Source organism: Ochotona princeps, chromosome 12 (genome assembly GCF_030435755.1).
Source record: "Ochotona princeps isolate mOchPri1 chromosome 12, mOchPri1.hap1, whole genome shotgun sequence".
Classification (NCBI taxonomy): domain Eukaryota; kingdom Metazoa; phylum Chordata; class Mammalia; order Lagomorpha; family Ochotonidae; genus Ochotona; species Ochotona princeps.
The window spans coordinates 69,979,316-69,999,118 of NC_080843.1; the positions used below are offsets into that span (position 1 = coordinate 69,979,316).

The window sequence follows — 19,803 nt, forward strand, 5'->3', positions numbered from 1 at the left end:
GGCCACTTGGGTAGTGAAGCAGTGGATGAAGATCTTTTTTGCCTCTCTTTCTCTGTAAATCTGATCTGCCTTTCCAAAAAAAAAAAAAAATAAAGGTTTTTAATTGATTTATTCTTTTGGCAAGTCAGATATACAGAGGGAAGGAGAGACAGAGGGAAAGATCTTCTGTCTGCTGGTTCATTCCCCAAGTAGTTAAAACAGCCAGAACTAAGCCAATCAGAAGCCAGGAGCTTCTTACAGGTCTCCCACACAGGTGGAGGATCCCAAGGCTTTGGACCATCTTTGATTGCTTTCCCAGGCCACAAACGGGGAGCTGGATGGGATGTGGAACAGCCAGGACATGAACCAGTGCTCATATAGAATCCTGGCATATGCAAGTCAAGCACTTTAGCCACTAGGCTATTGCTCTGGGCCCAAATGTAAAAAAAACTTTTTTTTTTAAAGATTATTTATTTTTATTACAAAGTCAGATATGCACAGAGAAGGAGAGACAGAGAGGAAGATCTTCTGTCCGGTGATTCACTCCCCAAGTGACCACAAAACCTGGTGCTACCTGATCCGAAGTCCAGAGCCTCGAGCCTCTTCCAGGTCTCCCACATGGGTGCAAGATCCCAAGGCTTTGGGCCATCCTCACCTGCTTTCCTAGGCCACAATCAGGGAGTAGGATGGGAAACGGGGCTGTCAGGATATGGACATGCACCCATAAGGAATCCCGGCTTTTTCAAGCCGACGATTTTAGCCACTAGGCCACTGTGCTGGGTCCAATAAATAAATCTTAACAAGAAAAACAACAAAGAAACTTCAGTAATCATTACCTGATTTTTTGTTTGCCTGTCGATATTACAGATGTCATTGTTGTCATTTATTTGTGGAACTCTAAAATCCCAGCCCAGAGTAATTTATGTATTTATCAGATAATGCTTGCCTCTACTTAAATAATAATTTTTACTTTTTTAAAATTTAGATTGTTGCCAGCAAAGGAGGTTTTGAAATGGTCACCAAAGGAAAGAAGTGGTCTAAAGTCGATAGCTGCTTGGGATATCTGCCAGGAAAAGAAACTGGGTCTCTCTTCAAAGTCTCACTGTGAAAGAATTCTCTACCCATATGAGCTGTTCCAGTCTGGCGTCAGTCTTATGGTGAGTTGCTGCATTGTTCTTAGAATTGGATAAATTGGTCCTGGGGTGGTAGCCTAGTGGCCAAAAGCCCCACCGTGCATGTTCCAGGATCCCATATGGGCACCGGTTTGTATCCTGGATGCTTTACTTCCCATCCAGCTCCCTGTTTGTGGCCTGGGAACGCTGTCGAGAAGAGCCCAAAACCTTGGTATCCTGCACCCACATGGGAGACCAGGAAGGAACTCCTGCTTTCTGGCAGCTCAGCTGCGGCTGTTGTGGCCTTTGAGGAGTGAACCTGCGGATGAAAGATCTTTCTGTGAATCTGCTTTTCCAATAAAAATAAAGCTTATTGGGAGATAATGTGTTAAAATTATTTTTTGTTGGGAAGGCAAGTTTAGAGAGAAAGAGAAAGCTCTTCCATCTGCTGGTTTACTCCCCAAGTGGCCGCAGTGTCCAGAGCCGAGGCAGTCCAAAGCCAGAAGCCAGGAGCTTCTTCTGGGACTCCCACATGAGTGTAGGGTCCCAAGGCTTTGGGCCATCCTTGACTGCTTTCCCGGGCTACAAGCAGGGAGCTGAGTGGGAAGCTGGAGCAGCTAGGGCCTGAATGGTGCCCATATGGGATTCTGGAGCATGCCAGTTGAGGATTTAACCGCTAGACTGCTGTGCTGGGCCCCACTTCATTTGTTTTTATTGGTAAATAATATCCCTTGTATGTATGTACCTTGTTACTTGTTTACTAGTTGATGAACAGTGGATTGTTCCAGTTTTTGGCTGTTAGGAATAATAATGTGCCTGTTTAGGTATAACGCTTCGTGTGGACGTATGTGTTCACTTCTCTTAATAGAGTGGAATTGCTAGATGTTGTGTTACATTTATATTTAGTTTTTAAAAACTGTCAGAATGTTTTTCAAAGTGGCTGAACCGTTTTACATTCCCCCCGTTAATGTAGAGGCTTCCAGTTTTTCCATGTCCTGGCAAACACGTGTTGTCTCTTGTTTTGGTTATAACCATTTTATTAGGTATGTACTCGCATTTCCTTGTAGTTTTCATTTGCATTTTGCTAAAGGCTATGGAGGATGATTTGCATTGTTTTATGTTCATTTTAGCCGTATGTGTATCTCCCTCAGTGAAGTGTTTATTGGGTTGGCTTTGTATACTTGTAAGAGTTTGTTATACTAAGTGCAAGTCCTTAATTAGATATTGATTTGCAAAAACTTTATGCTTTTCTATAATTTATGTTTTCATTTTCTGATATTATCTGCTTGAAGAATGCTTTGCAGCTTCCTGTTTTCCTCTGATGGATTTTAGTTTTCGAATCATTTAGGAAGTATTTTCCTTATTGGTGACTATAGCCATTTATTTGTCTCTGTGTAGAAGTTCTATGGTTTTAACTTTAGTTACAAAGCATTTCCTTTTGAGTTCACTTATTCCCTTATTTTCATTTTATTTGGAAGAGAGGAGAGAAAGCTTCCATGTGGTGGTTCACTCCCAGCCTGGGTAAAGCCAGGAACTCAATCCAGATTTCCTTTGTGGGTGACAGGGATTCAAGTAGTTACATAGTCATGTGTTGTCTGCCAGGCAGGAAGCTGAGTTAGGAATGGCACTAGGACTTGAACTCAGGCACTGCTGTGTGGGGTGTGGGTCTCACAAGTGGTGTTGTAACTATTGGCTTTTACATCGAGGTTCATGGTGCTTCTTGAACCATTTATTTTTGTGTTTGTATAACATAAGAGGTAAATACGCGGGTTAGTTTTTTGGGATGGAGGCCATATGAATACTCATACTCAGTGATGAGCACTGTTTAAAACAGTATTGTTTTTTCTGTTGATTTAACTAGGCTACGTGTATTGAGAATCAGTTGACCATAAATGCACAGTAGTATTTCTTTTTGTTTTTAAAGATTTATTTATTTTATTACAGGGTCAGATATACAGAGAGGAGGAGAGACAGAGAGGAAGATCTTCCATTTATTCCCCAAGTGAGCTGCAATGGCCGGTGCGCGCTGATCTGAAGCCGGAAATCAGGAACCTCCTCCAGGTCTCCCACATGGGTGCAGGTCCCAATGCATTGGGCCGTCCTCGACTGCTTTCCCAAGCCCCAAGCAGAGAGCTGGATCTGAAGTTGAACTGCCGGGATTAGAACTGGCGCCCAGATGGCATCTCAGGGCATTCAAGGCGAGGACTTTAGCCACTAGGCCACACCGCGGGCCCAGTGTACAGTGTTATTTCTAAAGTGTTTTGTTGTATTGGATAGAGATGGTCTTCCCCTACCCCCAATCCTGAGTCAGTCTATGATTTCGTAGATTTTTCTGTGGTTTTGAATACCTTCAGTCAGTTGCATTAAAATATTGCATGGAAAATTCCAGTATTAATTGGTTCGTAAGTTTTTAGTTGGGTGGTGTTCTGATTAGTGTGATGAAATGTTGCTTGTGTGGGTCACTGTCCTGTCTGGAATGGGATTTATCCCTTGCCCCTGTTCAGTATCCATCTTAATTATCGAACTGGCTCTCATGGCATTTCAATACTGGTAACCAGGTATGCTTTTCTTCTTCTTCTTCTTCTTTTTTTTTTTGAAGTCTTTTATTTTTTGGGAAAGGTAGAGTAATAGAGACACAGAGAAATATCTGTTGTTCCCGGGTTCACTTCCTAAGTGGCCGTAATTGCTACAGCTTAACTGATCCAAACCCTGGAGTGCAGAGCCTCTTCCAGGTCTCCCACATGGGTGCAGGTCCCAAAGGCTTTCTAAGGCCTCAAACACGAGCTGGGTGGGAAGTGAAGCAGCTGGGACACAAACCGGTGCCCATATATCGGCTCCTAACACGTGCAAAGTGAGGATTTAGCCACCGAGGAATAACATCAGGCCCCCCCCCAGATAGTCTCTTATTTTACAAAAATGATCCCAAAATACAGTAATGATGTTGGTAATTTGGATATGCTCGAGAGAAGTCAGAATGTGTTTTCTCTCTTACAGGAAAAGTGAAATTAAAATAAGATTTTTTTTTTTAGATCAATGACCACATTCACCTAAGTTTTATTGTAGTATGTTATTGTGATTATTCTATTTAATAATTTTAATCTGATAACCACAACTAACGTATAAACCAAATTTTGTAGAAAAATACTTACCTTTCTTCTATTTCAAACATCCTTTGGTGGTCTTGGAATAGCTACTCTGTGTTGTGGTCCTACTGTAATGTGTCTGTGCAAATCTCAGTAACACAGTACTTTGAGTACTGTAGCTTTAAAATAACTTTGGTATCTGGTAGTGGGAGTCCTGTGTTTTTTTTTTTCTCCAAGTTTCCCAGCACTTTATGCTTCCACGTGATTTTTAGAATGATGTTTGAATTTCTACTGAATAAAAAAAATTCTGAAATTTTGATAAGGATTTCCTTTTGTCTGCAGATGAAATTGTAGTGGAATTGTCATCTGGTTTCATGAAGTTTTAGGAGGTTTATTGGGAATGTGTTGTTCTCCACTGTGAAACCTGATTTTTTTCAGGAAACTCTTTCTTTGCTGTGTTCTTTTAGGGTGTACAGATGCCTAATTTGGATCTTAAGCAAAAAGTGGAACCTGACGTTCTTCTGACTGATACCCAGAGTTCCCCAGATGCTGGCATCAGGATGAATCATTGGCCAAAGGGGAGAAGACTCCTAAAATCTTAGGTATCAATGCCCATAAGCCATTTTTCCCCAAGAGTTTTGGTTTCATTGACTCTTGAAGAACAACTGACTGGTTATGGGAGGCCATTCGTGTAGTGTTTAAAACTTTAAGAGATACTGTCTTTTCTTTGAGATGAGTTCTAGAAGAAATTGTGAAAAATCCTTTTCATCTGATTTAGAAGGCTCTATGAATTCTGAAGTGGGCTGAGTGGAAGAACATGGGAAACTCTCCTAGTGGGTCATAACTCTTACCGCTGATCACATGGTCCAGGCCTGGGGTCAGGCAAGCTGGGCTAAGTAGCTCCAACTGTGGCTGATGTGTGGATTGGTTATGGAAATGGTGGACTGGGCAGGGCTGAGCAAGCCTTGGCTCACCAGCAACAACAGAAATCAGGCTGGAGCACAGGCCATGCCAAGCTGCCAAGCTAGGCTCTTACTTACATCGACTGGTTTGCATGATCCAGGGATGCCACGCTACAGAATCCAAGGCAAAGGCCAAGACAGGTGAGGGGCTATGCCAAGCTGGATTAGAGCAACCACAGGCATGTTTAGAGAGCTAAGAGGACACCCAGGCTGTGTTGGGGTCCCCATTGGTATGTGCTGGGGCCAGAGTCGGGGCTGTGTTCCGGTTTGGCTATGGCTGCAGTGTCCCTTGGCACAAGTGTGGATTGGGGCTGGCTGCACTGAACCGGGCTAGACTCTAGTACCAGCTGGTACTCTGCAGGACAAGGTAGAAGTAGGACGAGCTATGTTAGGTCTCTGCCACTCCTGAGCCACATGTGAGCTATGTCTGAGTGAGGATGAGCCTTGACTGGGATGAAACATCCGACAGGAAGAACTAGAACAGTTTGAAGAGCAATTAAGAAAGGCCACTGATCCTGCTAGGACAGGAGGTGGACTAAGTAGGGCTGGCCCATGGACCCACCTGTGTGTGCGAGATCTGGCACTGGGAGAGGTTCTGATGGAGGAGCCTAGAAAACTCCCTTGTCAGAACAGAGTTCGTGCAGCTGAGGACAAGAACTATGATAGGGAGCAGCCCAGACGAGGCAGTGAAAGGTACCCACCAGCATACATTAGGCATAGGTTGGGAGCAGACAAGGCTGAACCATTTCACATCACCCACCTGTGAATCAGAGCACTGGAATAGAGTGTGGGTGGGACTGGGTTCAGTTGCAACACATATCAGTATGTGGGCTGTGCTAGGCTGCAAACTGCACCAACAGGAGTTGGAATTGGGGGTGGGCCAGGCTGGGCCAGGCTATAGCACTCACTGGCAAATGCCAACATGAGACAGGCCATGCCAGACAGAGCCATAGCATTCAAAAAGGACACATGAGAAACAGGGGTGTACAAAGCTGTTAGGGGGAATGTGGAGTGCTCCTCTGCTGGACCACCACTTGACTGGAGAGCATGAGTTGTGGTGGGGGCAGACCAGACCGGGCAGGGTTGCAAGATGTGTGGGCCTCATGTGAGCTAGGTGAGGGAAAAGTCAGGCTTTGCGAAAATTTGCACTCCAAGTATCCTTTTTTGTTTTGAATGTTTTATTTTATGAAACTACAGTTGGGAGGAAGGGCCTGGCATTGTGACCTAGCAGGTACAGATGTGACTGTGATGGTGGCAATCCACAGGGGTGCCCATTCAACTCCCATAAGTCTACTCTGATCCAGCTCCTTGCTACTGGCTGAGATAGCCTAAGGACTTGGGCCCTTTCTACCCTGTGTGAGATCTAGATGAAGTAATGGGTAGTGAACCAACTCTGCTTCTCCCACTGTTTAATGTTTGAAATAAGCACATCTCCTGTTAATGTCTACAGTGACAGAAACAATTAAATCTATCAGAGGGGTTGGATTCTGAGAAGCTCTCTGGGTTCAGTAGAGCTAAAAGCACTGGGTGCCAACTGACAGGTGGGTAGACTTGGGAAGGGGAGTTGTTGCTAAGGGGGTTTATCAGGAGGAGCTAGGAGCTTGAGTGGCAACTTGCCAGAGGTAAGATGGAATGTCAGATAGTGCTGGAGTTCATTTGGAAGATGGATGGAAGAAGATGGATAAAGACATTAGGCTCTTTTTATTTAAGATTTATTTTATTTTTATTGTGAATTCAGATATACAGAGAGGAGGAGAGACAGGAAGCTCTTCCATCCACTGATTCCCTCCCCAAGCAGCCACAACAGCTGGAGCTTCACTGATCCAAAGCCAGGAGGCAGGAGTTTCTTGTGGGTCTCTCACGTGGTTACAGAATCCCAAGGCTTTAGGCCATCTTCGACTGCTTTCCCAGTTCAGAAGCAGGGAGCTGGATGGGAAGCAGGGCTGCTGGAATTAGAACCGGAGCCTGTATGGGATCCCAATGTGGTACAAGAAGAGGATTTTAGCCACTAGGCTATGGTGCCAGCCCATCATTAGCTTGTTAATGGCAAGGTCATGGTTACAATTATGTAGAAAGATCATTTTACTAATTTAGATTTAATCCTGTAAGCTGGATTTGCAAACTTTGGAAAATGTTGTATATCATTTTGTTAAAAGATTATCTTGGCCCGGCATGGTAGCCTAGTGACTAAAATCCTCACCTTGCACACAGCAGAATCCCTTATGGGCACCAGTTCTGATCCAGGCAGCCCTGCTTCCCATCCAGCTCCCTGTTTATGATCTGAGAAAGCAGTCGAGGGCAGCCCAAAGCTTTGAGACCCTGCATCCGTGTGGGAGACTCAGAAGAAGCTCCTGGCTCCTGGTTTCAAATTGGCGCAGCTTTGGCCATTGCGGCCACTTGGGGAGTTAATTAACAGACAAAAGATCTTCCTCTCTGCCTCTCCTCCTCTCTGTATTTCTGATTTTCCAATGAAAATGAATAAACTTGTAAAACCAAGAATATGTTGTGCAGAATCTCAGTATATAAAATGGAAAATGAAGCACTGAAGATTGCTGTGGGCAATTAAATTGTTCATGCTTAAGTGAGGGGGAAGTCTGTGATCTAGTTTTAGAGCAGGCCTGGTATACTGTCTGTTTGCTATAAGTATTGATTGAATGGAAAAATGATCTCTGCAGAATAGAAAATTTATTTTCCTTTTGGTATAGAATGTGCAAATGGGAATCACCAAGACAGAAATGTAAGGCCAGGTAAGAGATAACAAGACATAAAGAACATTGGTCTGGCCACGGTAGCCTAGTGGCTCAAGTCCTTGCTTCGCACACATCTGGATCCCCTATGGAAACCAGTGTGCATCCTGGCTGCTCCACCTCCCTTCCAGCTCCCTGCTTGTGGCCTGGGAAAGCAGATCAGGATGGGCCAAGGCCTTGGGACCCTGCACATGAACGGGAGACCCGGAAGAGGCTCCTGGCTGCTGGGTTCAGATCGACTCAGCTCCTGCCGTTGAGGTCATTTGGGGAGTGAACCAGTGGATGGAACATTTTCTCTCCATCTCTCCTTCTTTCTATAAATCTGACTTTGAAATAAAAATAAGTCTTAAAAAAAAAAGATTTGCAGTACAGAAAGTGTATGAGATCAAATGAGAGCCTGGCTATGGATCTAGGGGACAGTTTACTGGAAATACGTGACAGTGGCTTGTGAGTGTAGGTGGTTTAATGCAGTGGTATCATTCACAGGTCAGTGTCATTCTCTTTGGGATTTTGTGAGGGCGTTTTTGTTCAGATTGAAAGGTGTTGCCATTCATTGCGTGATGGCCCGCATGCTAGATGGTTAGTACTCAGGACAGTCCCAACAGTGAAGAATTGTGTTCATCCTAAGAACTTTCAGGTTGGTCAAGGAGATTCCTATTTTAATTTGAATTCAAATTCAGTTTTATGCATATTTACATATAAAGATAAATAATTTTCGCAGTGTTTTAACAAAGTGAAGTTTTTAGAAATACGGCTGTCAGTTCAACCTAGGAAGTACACATTTAATATTGATAAAATTGTTTGGCATAGTAAGAAATGAACTTTTTAAAAAAAAATTTGAGTTTCACAGTGCAATTCCACAGGGTCTGGGATTTCCCTTCCCCCTCCTCAAATTCCTACCCACTGATTGATTTCCCCCATATTATTACAATAGGATAGCCCATCATTAGCAGTCATAAGTCCATCAGTCTGTTAGTTAAGTGCATCCCAACATTGCCAGTACAGACAATGTCAGACAGCTCATCATCCCATTGTCTAGATATGTTCAGTAGTTTGATTGGGAGTCCATCTTTGATTTGGACATAGAGATGCATACTCATTATATCTTCACATCTGAATATGATAGGCTCTGTTCCCGCTGTCACTATACATTCCCTTGAATGAGAAGACATGGAACAAAGTCAACAACGGATGTGAAGTTAAAACAAAAAAAGTACAGCACCATGGAGTCAAAAAATGTGCCACTGAATAACCAGCACATGGGTGAAGAAATGAGAAAAGAAAACACAAAAGCCTCTTGGGTAAAATGATGCCAGTATGTGATACATGAGCCAGCAATGAATTTGACAAGAGAAAAAGAATGTTTGGAAATGATGAAAATGATTTAAAAAACCCATCAAAACAGAGAGGATACAGAATATCTGTATGGAAAGCGTTATTGATCATACATTTGCATGAAGGCTGCCTTATATGAGAGAGAACATATGGTGGTTGTCCTTTTCGGATTTACTTGTTTCACTGAGCACAATTGTCTCTAGTTGGGACCATCCAGCTCCAACTTCTAGAATTTCATTCTTTTTAACGGCTTAGAATTGGGCTTAAAAAGTTTTTTTTTAAATATTAAATCATCTTCATAACTTAGCACATTGCTTATGCAACACTGTATTTGAACCTTCAATTTTATTCATTTTGGAGTTATTATTTGTCTTATAGTGAGATTATGCCTAAACATTTACATTTTAAAGTGTGCTATTAAAGTTTTTTGCTAAGTCTCCTTTTGTTTAAAATTAACATATTTATGGGTGTGTAGGAAGTTTTAGTGACTATGAGTTTCATTTCAATATGAAAAATAGAAATTGTATTCAATGCTTTATAATGAAGAGAGCATTGCGTCTAGAAAGTTGTAAGGGTGATTTGATATTCTGGCTTGGTGATATACCTACATGTTATTACTGTTTCTTGAGATGAGAAAAATTGAAAGAGGGTTGTGTCTGAGGGACATATGAAGTTTGTGGTGTACGTGGAATTTTAAATTAGAGTTGTATAGCAGGCATTTGTGGATGAAGTTTGGTATTCCGGAGAGAGTTCTTGAACTTTTATGGTGAGGAAAGGGGGGTCAGGAATCTGGATTCTGGTGTCAGTCTGGGCTTGTTGCCTGGTGTGAGGCTCTGTGTCTTTGTGATGGTGAACAGCTTTCTGAAACAGCCCTTGCACTCAGTTTTCTCATCCTTAAAGCTTGGGCAATGGTATCTATTCAATGTGTTAATTTGAGAGTTAAGTACTTTAAAACTTGTAAGATGCCTGAATGGTATTGAAGTTAGCTGTTACTATTTGAACATCATTTATGTCAAAGAAGTGTGAGTTGAAATAAGGATTGGCCTTTACAAGACAGTATTATTATAAGAAAATTGAAACTTGGGATTTAATATCAATTTGGGAGTCATCAGTAATATAATAAGTAATCCTAAATAGGATAGGATTGGATGAGATTCTAAAAGTCCCTACATGAAAGCTGTATGCTTTGGTGTGTGCACCATTGCCTTCAGGAGCTCTGAGCTGTGAAGTTCAGCAGCAGATGCAGAAGAGGTTGAGGGCTCGTGAGCAGATATCGCCAAAGGCCTAGGAGTTAGAACACAGTGCCATCCTGGCTCTAGGTCTAACTTTTGGCTTTTAGACACTGGCAGACCTCTTTATTCTGGATTCCCCAATTTTCTCTTTTTTTTTTTTTCTTTTTTTTTTTTTTTTTTATTGTATTGTTGTTGACAATCTTTACATAGTTAATTGCGGTTAAAAAAAAAGGTTCAGGGGGTATAGGGAAGTGGGTAATACTATTATGTCCATATTGTTTCCATCATGTATCTGAGGTAAAGGGGGATATTGAGGGAGAAGCCCCACCCGGTTTCCCGCCCACCCCAAGTCCCGGATGTGGGGCATGCTCTGAGATATTTGCTCAAGTGGTGTTAATAGTTCTCCAGTTATGAATCGCTGCCAGTTTTGCTCGATGAGGTCGTCCACTGATTGATATGGTCCATCATAAAGTCTCCGTTTGCCCCATATTTCGCTGCCAACATATAGCTGAGATGAATGATTGATCTGTTCTGTCTTCTGTCCTTTCCTGGTTAGAGTTCTGAGTCCAGCAGTTCGATTGGGGAGATCTCCAAAGAAACCTTGAGGTATTCCCAGACCAGATTCTTGTATGTTCTAGCAAGCACAGGACCCGGCACAGTCCATCACCCCGATCAGCTGGTGGTTGCAGTTGCTGGGTTGGTTCTGTTTTCAGTCCCGAGTTGCACTGGAACCAATGGGTGTTGCAGTCCAGTCTTGTTCTGCCCAGCACATACTCGGCCCTTACATCAAGCAGTGGGAGCTGCAGCCTAGTCGGGGCGACCCACAATAAGCCCCCATCAGGCCCACCCCCTACCCTGGTTTGCCAGTATGTGTAGCAGTAGACCAGTCTGTCCCCCATCCCATTTGGCTCTTGTACTTGTCACTGGGTATTAAAGCTTAGTTCCATCTAACCAACTCAACCATCCAGCCCTCACGGATGTTGTTGAGTGCCTCTCTATCTAGCCACCTCAGCCCCTGTCCTAGTTTTCATGCCCTCCCATGGGACTAGTGACCCAGGAAGGGGGAACCCACTTTTCCCCTCCCAGGTCTCTCCCAGTCCCAGTTTATGCACTCTTTAGGTGGTTCTGAAGCTGGCACTGGGGACTAACTCTGTCAATTCTCTGGTTTTTTTAAGGTGAGTCAGATTGTCTTTTGACTATTTTATGGTTAAGTTCAAGGAATCCTGGCAAGATGCTTCTGAAGGATGCTTGGAGTTGATGGGTTGGTAATTTTTGAGTGGGGGATCAGGACCTTCAGGAATGAGGGTAAAATTGTGTGATTTACTGAAGTAAATTTTAGTATAATTTCATCTTTTCTGAATTGTCAGTATTTGCATTTAGGATCTAGAAAGCTTAAAATTTTAAGAAATACATTCCTTTGGTATCTCTTCAAATTTTGTGCCGTACAATTAATGCTGGTATAGAATTTCCTGTTCAAGACAAATAAAGGTGGAGATTGAGTGCGCACAAGCAAGCAAGAGCGCGCCCATCTGCTAGTTTATTCTCCACTGGTCCTCATGTGGGCCAGGCCAAAACCAGGAACCAGGAACTCCATCCTGAGTCACTACACAGGTGGCAGGGACCCAACCCAGTTACTTTTTTTTTTAAATTTCTTATTTTCTTTTTTGTTATTGTTTACCTATTTGAGGGATGGACACCCATGTGAGCCTCCGATCAGGGTGGGGAGGTTCAGGTTCAGGCATTGAGGAGAGTGGGTAAGACAAATGTTTCCTTTTTTTTTTCTTCTCCTGTGTCCACAGGGGAGGAGGACAAGTGGGTCACTCCTTGTTGTCAAACTACATCAGTACTTGGTGATGGGGGAGATGATCATTCAGTGGGGTCAAGGAGACCCCATTGTGGCAGAGTATTCCAAGGTGTTACTTGAGTGATTTTGGTAGTTCTGAGAAGTTGTTGGTTTCAGTGCACCAGGGTTGAGAAAATCTACAAAATCTACTGGTTGACAAACTCTTCAGTGCATCCATAGACCCAGGAACATGTTGCACAGCTTGGCTAGGAAATTGTCCAGTTGTTTTTGTTTTCCCTCTTCTGACCAGGCATTTGAGGTCCTCTGCTAGCTTAGGTAAGTAAGCTGGCCATCATGTCCTCTGTATGCATCCTGGCATGGTGTCCACTGTGCAGGCATCAGCACCTGAGGAGTCCCAGCCTGATATATTCATGCCAAGGTCTGACTACACATTCTGTGATGTTCCATGTGGCCAGGGTCTGAGTCCAGCAGTCTAGTCAGGGAGTCCTCCATGAAACCTCATGTGGGGTGAGCTCAGACTTGATTCTGGCGTGCACCAGCCAGTGTACATGCTGGTGGATGTAGCTGCCTCATCAGCTTGGACCCAGCTCTGTATTTCGTGCGTATTAAGGCCCAGCCCAACCAGCCTGCCACAGACCAGGTCCTCAAGCATAGCAGTGTGTGACATGGTCTAGTTGGGGCAGTTCTGAGTAACCTGCACCAGGCCCACCCCACAGCCTTGTTTTTGTATATGGCACCATCTGGTGCAGCCGAGCCCATATCCCATCCAGCTTTCATGGGCACCCATGTGTGCTGTGGCTTAGCTCAGCGCAGTATGTTCCTCATGTGTACTTATAGGTGCCACCACCTTGTCCAGCCTGGTCCACCCCAGCTCTGGTTCTCTGACAGGTTGTAGGTGCAGCCTAGCCTAGCCAAGCAGGGCCCACAGTACCCCTACCAGGCGTGCTCCAAAAAAGATCTTGAAGCTCTTGCACCCAGCCTTTTACATGCCAACTGGTGCTGCAGCCTAGCATGCCCGTTCTGGCTCTCATGCACACTAGAGGGTGCAGCAGCCTTGCCCCACCTGGCCCACCCCCAGTCCCAGCTGTCACGCTCACCAGTGGAAGCAGTAGCCAACAAGGGAGTCCTTGAAGTTTTCCAACCAGGCCTACTCCCAGCCCCAGGTTTTGCATGTGCCAATGGTTGCTGATGGTCTGTCCCTGGACTTGGCATTTGCCATCAGGTGCTACAGCCTGGCTCAACCTGGCCCAGCCCCAGTCTCAGCTCTCCCAGTGGGGTAATGCAGCCTGTATGAGCCTGGCCCACACCCAGTCCGAGCTCTGATGCTCTCCAGTTATTCCCATTAGGCCTGTTCCCAGCCTCAGGTCTTGCATGGGCCAGTGGGTGCTGTGACCAGTTTGAGATAGTCTGCTTGCAGTCTTGACATTTTGCAGCAGGTGCAGCAGTCTAGTCTATTTACTGAGTGGGTGATTCCCAGAAGTACATATTAGCAGAAAGCAGGATCAAAAGTGTTGTCAAGCCTGGGGACTCCTAAGGAAACGTGAGCATTCCAAGCAGCAACTGAAGCTGAGTGCCAATTGCCTGCCCCCCAGGTCAACATTTTATGTGGACATATTTAATGTTAAATTCCAAACTATTGTGTTTTTTTTAATGTAATTCCATAAGATTGGGCCCACATATTCCCCACAGAATTCACCCCCACACCTGGTTGGTGTCATGGTTTAGCATAATGTGACCCATCCCCTTATCCGACACTCACTGTCAGATACTGGGATCTAGCCCTGCCAGACAGGTCCCCAGTCATAGATTTCATGTGCACTGGCGTGTGGTGGTCAGCAGTGTTCCATTGTATCAAGCCTAGCTCAGGTTTCCCATGTGGGTTGGTGCATCAGTCTGACCCTTAAAGATCTTTAGGTCTCTCCCCTCCAATCTACTGGGTCTCATTCCCCTTGCTTACTTGCAAGTACAGTGGCCTTGTCATTGGAAGTCCCTCAGGATCCATTCCTCATCTGCATGATACTCCCAGGATGGTCCTTCCTACCCCATATCCCTTTGCTCCTTTCTCTAATCAAACCACGAGCCTTGTGCCTAGCCCAGTCTTCAGAAGTCCAGTGGGTGGTGTGGTGGTCCTATATTCTGCCATTTACCAGGGTCCCAAGCTCCTGTCATATGTGCTGGCCTGGTGCCTTACCCCTCTACACACCCAAGATCCAGGCCCATTGCGGTTTTCAGGCCTGGTCTGCCAGCTCACCAGAGCAGCATGCTGACCTGGGGCTCTCCCCTCCACTCTCCTCACCTCACCCAGTACCAGACACATAAGGAAATCCCCAGGTTCTGTCCACCTGCCTAGTGGTGAGCTCCCAGTTACCCAAATGCCCACCTGTGTTACACCACTAACCTTCCCCTAACCCAAGCCTGCAGCCTTGGCCCCCTCACTGCCTTCTGGTGGGCTGGGAGCATGTCAACAGGATGACACTTTCCCCTGGTGTGCCTAAAATGTTTTTAAAAACTTTTAACTTCCGTGTGGTTAATGTATTTCGCGTATTTCAAATATGTGGTTTTAAGAACATGATATGGTCCTCCTTTACCTTCTCTCATATATTCTTCCTCCTTTCTTACTTTTCTTTTAATTTTTTTTCCATGTGCTTTAAGTGGGCAGCTTATATTGTGGAAAGAAACCTCGAAGACCTAAACAAAGAAAACATTTCTGATAAACAAAAGTGAGTATCTTAGTGTTAACATTTAAAACATATTTTGTTTTGTTACTTTCTTAACTATGTAATTTTGTCATAAGGATTTGTAACAGGTTTTCCAGTGAATCTGGTCTATTTCATTGTGAATTATCTACTAGTTATTTTTCCACTTGAAATACTTAGCTACCGAAATATGACTTGGAAGAAACTTTTGTCACATATTTGTATAGAATTTTGCTTTTCACTCTTTGATAATGGTGTGGTCCTAAGTTAGCAGCTTGTGTAGGATCACTAATTCGGAAGCCACACTTTGCCCACCTATGTAATGTTATCAGCTCACTTGTCAAATTACGCCTTTCCAGGGATTCCTCTCTGCACGTGGGACCTGAAGTGGCACTATGTCACATTCTACTCTCCTTCATGCCCCCTTAGAGCCCAGGCTGAAGAGAAATGCACAGTCTTGCAAGAGATGCAGCACAGACATGTAGGAAAACGTAGGATTATCAAGCCAGAGTTGCCGGAGTCAGAAGGATGGAATGTGAATGGACGAAGCTCTGACACAGTTATGCTTCCAAGTAACAGCATCTTTTGATGACTCTATGAAGAACAATCATATTATCTCAAGTCCTAGTTTTGGTGTATGAAGACTGCAGCCCAAACCAGCAGAACCTGGAACCAAGTCTGGAACACTTAAGTGCCTCATTGCAGGGAGGCGAACAAGACCAACCCTTGGAAGATGAAGCCATGGGCAGCCAGTGTCTGTGGGTGCTGGGGAAACTGGCCGAGCCCTTCTGGCTCTGAAGTGGCAGGCAAGATGATTTGGGTATGGGGAGGCTGGCAAGCTGGCTCTGGAAAGGATGGTGATAGGGCTGTGGGCACAGGAGGCACAGGCAGAGCCAACCTGGCTATGGAAGGCCTGCAGACTGGAGGCGCCAGCCCAGTCAACATGGCCCTGGAGCAGCCAGCTGCCAGGTGGTGGCTGTGGGCACTGGCTGAGCCTGCCTGGCATTGATGGTTGGCAGGCAAGCTAGGACTCAGGAGGTGCTACCAAAGCCAGCCTAGCCCTGAACAGTGGGTGTGGTGGCAGGGCAAGCAGGCTAGATGAGCTGGGGAGCCTGTGCTTGCTAGCCTGGTCCTGTGGACAAGGGTTATTGTGCTGTGAGCAAAGGGGGCACCAACTGAACTGACTTGTCCCCAGAGTGGAAAAGGTGCTGCGGAATGGATGTGCAAGGTATGCCGTGGACCTGGTGCTGGAGCAGGCCAGTGAATTGCCTGCTGGGGCTGCTGGGTCACTGGGCTAGCCCACCTGATCCTGGAGCAGCTGGCAGGATGGCAGGGTGGAGAGGTAGGAGTGCAGAGGGGAGGGGGCCCAGGAGAGTCGGGCTGGCCATGAAATGGATGATGACAGTGCTGTGTGTGGGTGCAGGGATACCAGTGGAGCCAGCTTGGCAATGAAGCAGTTAATGGGTGGACTTGGGACACAGGGTGATCTGACCTATTAGGCTTGACCTTGGAGCAGTCAGCAGATGGCTTGTGGGCTGGGCTCTCTCGTTGAGCAACCCCTGGCCCTGGAGCGTACTGCATGCATGCTAAACATGCTTATGGCACTAGGTGAACTTCCTGCAAGTCACTGGAGCAGTGGGTGGGAGAGTGGCATGGGCGAGCTAGAGTCATGGTGGGAAACAGCTGAGCCTGCCTGGCCCTGTAGCAGCTTATAGGCAAGCTGGGAAAGAGAGGGGTGTTCTGTGGGGTGGATAGAGGGAGGCAGGTGCACCAGCCAATGTGGAATGATCCTCAAGCAGCTGGGGGTGGTAGTGGGACAGGTGGACATTAGGAGCTTGGCAAGCATCGGCAGAGCCCACCTGTTCTTGGAGCAGCTCATGGTACAACTGGGTGGGTAGGCAAAAGGCATAGGGATTTCCAGTCCAGTTGTCCTGTGCCTGGCTGCCTAGAATATTAGAAGCATGGTAATCCTTGGGGGAGTGAGCCTGGTCCTGAAGTGCCAGGAGGAATGACAGAGCATGCCAGCCGGGGTCCAGAGTCTCTGACAAAATGGGCCAGGTGCTAGAGCAGCAGGTGGCAGTGCTGCCTGCTGAGGGAGCATGGTCACTGGGTGATCCCATCCTGCCCTGAGGCAACAGATGGGCAGTGGGGCTGGCAGGCTAGGGTTCACGCCTAGTGAAGGGCAGCAGGACCTGGCCCTGAAGCAGCAAATGGAACAGTACGCAAACCTGCTTTGTGTGGACAGGATTCAGTGGAGCTGGCCTTGAGGTGTTGCAATGAACAGGTGGGCTGGGGATGTGATGGATGCTGCCCTAGCCGGCGTGGCTCTGCAACAACAAGTGGGGTGGCAGGGTGGACATGGTGGCAGGGTGGGCATGCTGGATGTGGCTGGCTGTGTGCTAGCCAGCTGGTGTGGCCCTGGAGTGGATGGTAGGTATCTGTAGGCAAGGGGTGGGGTGGGGAGGGTTGCTTATGGAAAAGCATGCCTTACCCAAGAGCAGCAGGGGCCAGCGGCTTGAGGTGCATGAGGTGTTGGCCAAGTTTGGGTGACAATAGAGGGGCTGGTAGGCTGGCTGGGAACATGGGAGGTCACATATGAACCATTTTTTTTTTATTGCTGAAGCAGGTAAGCGTGGCAGTGAGGTGGGCATGCTCTGGGCTGGGGATTCAGCTCCTAGGGACTGGTGCTACAGATTGCTATCATATGGGCCCAGTCCTAGATCAGTGGGCAGCCAAACAGCCTGCTAAGGGAGCAGGTGGGTGGCTGAGTCTATGTGTACATGGAACGGTTGGTGGGGAACTGGTGCGGGTGGGCTAGAGTCCAGGTGGCAGGCTGGGACCTGGATGGGTGTCAGCCAGCTGGCCTAGCTCCAGAGTGGACTGTGGGCAGGCTTGGGGTACCGGAGGGTAGGTAGAACCTTCTGAGCCTGCCTTGTCCTGGAGCACACTGCAGTGCAACCAGGCAGGCAGGATCTAGGAATATTAGACACGCCAGCTGTCAGGAGCCCAGATCCTCTTTAGGGTCTCCCATGTGGGTGCAGGGTCCCAAGGCCTTGGGCCATCTTCAGCTGCTTTCTCAGGCCACAAACAGGGAGGCGGATGGGAAGCTGGGCCGTTGGGATTAGAACCAGTGTCCATATGAGATCCTGATGCATTCCTGCGAGGACTTTAGCAGATCGGCCACTGTGCCGGGACCCTGAAATATTTTTTTATTTTGGAAGAAGTTGTCTAGAAGGTGTGTTTTACAAACATTCAGCGTGAAACTATAATTATAAACTGCACATTTCTAAAATTTTATTTTAGCAGTTAGTGCATGTTTGTGATTGAAATGTCAAAAAAAAAACCCTAAACTAAGTATGTGACAAATTTTATTTTGAAATGTGCTATTTAAATCTTAATTTTCCAGATTCTGGGATCTCTTTCTAAAGTGTGTTCAATATGTTACAAATGAACATTCTGAAGCTTAATAGAGAAAATTATGTAAATGAATTCTGAATTTCTGAATTACAAAATTATATTTGAGATGCAGAGAAAGAAGTACATACAGACAGAAATTGCATCCACTGGTTTACTCTTCAGATTTCTTTAAATAGCTGGGATTAGACTGAACTGGAGCCAGAAGCTGGACTAAGTCCAAGTGTCCCACAGGGGTGACTGGAACCCTGCTCATTGAGCCATCACCGTTGGCGAGCCGGAGTCAGGAGTCATTAGCTGCGAATTGACTCCGGCTTATGGATTGCAATTATTTATTGGAAAGTCAGATATACAGAGAGGAGGAGAGACAGAGAGGAAGATCTTCCATCTGCTGATTTATTCCCCAGAAACTGCAGTGGACAGAGGTGTGCTGATGGGTTGCAGGATCTAGGAGCTCCTTCCAGATCTCCCACACGGGTGCATGGTCCCAAGACCTTTGGCCATCCTCCACTGCCTCCCCATACCACAAGCAGGGAGCTGGATGGGAAATGGGGAGATTAGAACCAGTGCCCATATGGGATCCTGGTCATTAAAGGCAAGGACTTTAGATACTATGCTACTGTGCTGTGCCCTGGGGCTACTATTTTTTCTTGCCAACCTCTTTTTTTTCCCCACCCAGACCTACTAGTTTTTTAAAAATATTTATTTACTTTTATTTGAAAGGCAGATTTACCAGAGAGAAGGAGATAAAGAGAGGTCTTCCATCTGCTGGTTCACTTCCCCAATGTTCACAGTGGCCAGAGCTGAGTTGATCTGAATCTGGCTGCCAGGAGTAATTTCTGAGTCTCCTATGTGTATGCAGGGACCCAAAGACTTGGGCCATCAGATGCTACTTTGCAAGTGTTGAACTTTTTTGTATCTTTACACCTAAAGTGAGTCTCTTGTACCCAGAAAATAATTGGATTAGGTGTGTGCCTTTACATATTCTTCCCGTTATTTGTTTTGTTTCTATTTGAAACAGTTGTCATTAAGGGAAGACTTATGTGCATACTTTCTAAGTATTTGTTCTTTTATGTTTTTTAATATACATTTTATTATTATTGCTATCATTTTATGATATAACTACATATTCCCTTATCCGCTCCCCATTTCCCTCCCCCGAACACCTAGTTCATCTGTATCATTACTAAAGTGTAGTTCTTCATACACAGTCATATGTCCATCATTGTGAGCATGAACAATGGCAGAGAGTCCAGAATCCTATTGTCAAGATATAGTAAACAGTTTCATTGTAAGTCCATCTTTGTCTGGAAGCAGAAATGCATACCACACTGCATCCTCACATCTGGATGTTAGTCTCCATTTCACAGCTACTGTACATCACCTTAAATGAAAAGTCATGATACAAAATCAACAACAGAAAGAAAAGTAAAAATTTA

The 19,803-nt window shown here is 45.6% G+C and overlaps 1 long non-coding RNA gene across 1 annotated transcript; it reads left to right on the forward strand.

Moving 5' to 3' along the window:
• The first annotated feature begins 963 nt into the window (after window positions 1–963).
• Window positions 964–15,857, forward strand: LOC131481549 (uncharacterized). Its single transcript, XR_009246379.1, has 3 exons — window positions 964–1,136; window positions 14,907–14,974; window positions 15,310–15,857. It is a non-coding gene; the product is annotated as an uncharacterized LOC131481549 (long non-coding RNA).
• Window positions 15,858–19,803: the final 3,946 nt, after the last annotated feature.